This window comes from Oncorhynchus nerka, linkage group LG12 (genome assembly GCF_034236695.1).
Source record: "Oncorhynchus nerka isolate Pitt River linkage group LG12, Oner_Uvic_2.0, whole genome shotgun sequence".
Lineage (NCBI taxonomy): Eukaryota > Metazoa > Chordata > Actinopteri > Salmoniformes > Salmonidae > Oncorhynchus > Oncorhynchus nerka.
In genome coordinates, this window is record NC_088407.1 from 47,391,547 (window position 1) to 47,395,072 (window position 3,526).

At 40.4% G+C, this 3,526-nt stretch overlaps 1 pseudogene; it reads right to left on the reverse strand.

The window, feature by feature from the left end:
- Nucleotides 1-400: 400 nt before the first annotated feature.
- LOC115138928 (trace amine-associated receptor 13c-like) lies at nt 401-2,805 on the reverse strand (annotated as a pseudogene).
- Nucleotides 2,806-3,526: the final 721 nt, after the last annotated feature.

Sequence of the window (3,526 nt, forward strand, 5' to 3'; positions counted from 1 at the left end):
CAATAGCATGTCCATCTTTTTGTGATACATTTCACTGGTCACTGTTCAAAACATTTATAAAGTATTAGAAAGTATGAATAGTCCTCACTTTAGATTATGGACTGCAAAATGACTTTACTAATGATTAGTACATGGTTTATAAGTTAATTCATGAAACATCTTCTGGATGATCTTATGAATCGCTATTACAGATTATAAAAGTTGTTTATAAATGTGTGAATAACTAACTTACTAAAACAAATGTGAAAGTAATGATACATGAATGATTAGTAAACTATTGACTTATTTACTAATCTATTATAGATTCTTTATTACAAAGTGTTATTATAAAGTCTTACTAATCTCTATATTCATTCTGACTCCACAGCATCTGAGAGAGCTGCTCTGGTGTGACCCCTGACCTGGCAGCAGTGATGTAATGAGAGTGGTGGTAGTGAGAGTAGTGGTAGTGAGAGCAGTGGTAGTGAGAGAAGTGGTAGTGAGAGAAGTGGTAGTGTTCATACCCAGTATGTTGAGGTTAAAGTGTCTTCTGACGTTTCCTGAGCTGTTGTGTTGAATCATTAGTGCATAGAGTAGTTATTTCTAGATGTGATAATACCTAAGTGACAAACATTTAACAAATGTGGAAGTAATGTTTAATAAATGGTGAGCAAACTGTAGATTCCTTACAAATGGTTTATTACTGAATGCTATTATAAAGTGTTACCCAAAGTTGCATATTCTTAAATTTGACCATCAACTATTTACACAATACACCATAGAGTTATACTTGGATGTTATCTGATATCATGCATATTGTACATTTACATTTTACTGCACTTGTTGAAGTGAGCCACTAGACACTAGAAGTGCAATTCCAGTCCTCGGTGGCCTGATTGGTGTCACACTTTTCCCCCATCCCTAGCTAACACATGTACTATGAAAACATTTGTACTATGAACGCCTTAAGTTCAGAGTTAAAATATGTTTAGCTGTCACTTTGAACCATGGATAAAAGAAAGCATAAATGATTGGATTAATTAAGGAATTAACAAGAGGCAGAAAGCCGATGATAACTGATAATAAATTGTCAATTACAAAAGTAAAAAAGAAAACAAATAGAAATGGAATCCAACAAATGAAATAGTTGACAACAACAATAGATAGAGTTTTTGTTGCTTTTCTCTCAGATTTATTTGCCCGTACAGTTTTAACACCAGACACACTGGCAGCCTCTTTTGAAAATACCTTTCTGTCCTGTGATCTGGCCACCACAAAGATTTTCATATAAAGTGTTATAGAGCAAGGGACAACCATTGTAATTACAACGTCAATTATATTACCCCAGGTTATTCCTTCAACAATAAAACATTCTTTCAAACACCTACCGGGTACCAGTATATTGACAAAGTTTTTTATAATAGCAGCACGGTATATGATACAACAACACCAGGTAATGGATATACAACACATCATTCTTGTTGTTGTTATTTTAGAGTGGTACAATAAGGGATCACACACAGCAACATAGCGGTCAATAGATATCAAGACCAAATTACCCAGAGATAAAGAAGTACATAAAAAAGTAATGTAGATCTGAAACACACAGAACTATTCTCCAAAACCCCAGCATGATTCCATTATTGCTACAGTCGTTACTGGTATCACAATCAGTCCCACCAGGAGATCTGACACAGCCAGAGAGAGGATGAGCAGGTTGGTTGGAGTGTGGAGCTGCTTGAAGTGAGAGATGGACATGATCACCAGTATGTTCAAAAATACTGTAACTGCTGAAATCAATGAGAAGAAGATGTACAGTGTTATGTAGATAGATGTCAATAGCAAAGCCTTTCTGCATGAAGAGTTTCCATCTTGAAAACAGTATTGAACTTCTTCATGTTTCTCCATTTGTAATAAAAGGTAAAAATGCTGAGGTCCTGCTGCTCCTGCTTGGTTCTGTGTGTGACCTTCTCAGGTCCGCCTTTTGACTAACTCTGAGATCTGCCTCTCTATTTATCCCTGAGCTACTGACACTCCCCTCCCAGGAGCCTCTCTGTGCACATACACACACTAACAAACGGTTAGGTAAACAAATAATTTGTGAAAACATGATGTAATGTATGACAGGATTGGATGTTGCTGTGCCCACCAAGCCTGTCCTTCAGCCTTACTGATAGTCAGAGATGATAGAAAAGGCACATTTACTCAACTGAGCATTTTAATGTGGAAAATATAACATGGGTGATGTTTTGGTCACTCAAAGGCTATTTTACATTGGAAACTGTGTAAGACTAAATGTTTTGGGCGATGTCAGAGCTTATTTTGGACCATAAGCCACACATGATGGCCCACCATATGTCAGCTGGTCAGTGTGTAGGAAAGTTGACAGTAGGGGAGTTGATGAGATAGTATAAGTTTATGCTGTACATGCTAATAGCAAATCAAAATAGTGGCATTACATAGACCATAAAAATGTTGATCTGAACTGAATTATTAATACATTACTTGTCTGAGCCGCTGAATTGCGACTCCACTTTGTCTCTATACTGACATTTTGCCTGTTTGTGTCACACCCTGATCTGTTTCACCTGTCTTTGTGATTGTGTCCACCCCCCTTCCAGGTGTCTCCCTTCTTCCTCATTATCCTCTGTGTATTTATACCTGTGTTTCCTGTCTGTCTGTGCCAGTTCGTCTTGTTTGTTCAAATGAAATGTATTTATTTATAAAGCCCTTCTTACATCAGCTGATGCCACAAAGTGCTGTACAGAAACCCAGCCTAAAACCCCAAACAGCAAGCAATGCAGGTGTAGAAGCACGGTGGCTAGGAAAAACTCCCTAGAAAGGCCAAAACATAGGAAGAAACCTAGAGAGGAACCAGGCTATGAGGGGTGGCCTGTCCTCTTCTGGCTGTGCCGGGTAGAGATTATAACAGTACATGGCCAAGATGTTCAAATGTTCATAAATTACCAGCATGGTCAAATAATAATAATCACTGTAGTTGTCGAGGGTGCAACAAGTTAGCACCTCAGGAGTAAATATCAGTTGGCTTTTCATAGCCTATCATCGAGAGTATCTCTACCGCTCCATGATCTCGCCATCACGGTTGACAACTCCATTGTGTCCTCCTCCCAGAGCGCTAAGAACCTTGGCGTGATCCTGGACAACACCCTGTCGTTCTCAACTAACATCAAGGCGGTGGCCCGTTCCTGTAGGTTCATGCTCTACAACATCCGCAGAGTACGACCCTGCCTCACACAGGAAGCGGCGCAGGTCCTAATCCAGGCACTTGTCATCTCCCGTCTGGATTACTGCAACTCGCTGTTGGCTGGGCTCCCTGCCTGTGCCATTAAACCCCTACAACTCATCCAGAACGCCGCAGCCCGTCTGGTGTTCAACCTTCCCAAGTTCTCTCACGTCACCCCGCTCCTCCGCTCTCTCCACTGGCTTCCAGTTGAAGCTCGCATCCGCTACAAGACCATGGTGCTTGCCTACGGAGCTGTGAGGGGAACGGCACCTCAGTACCTCCAGGCTCTGATCAGGCCCTACA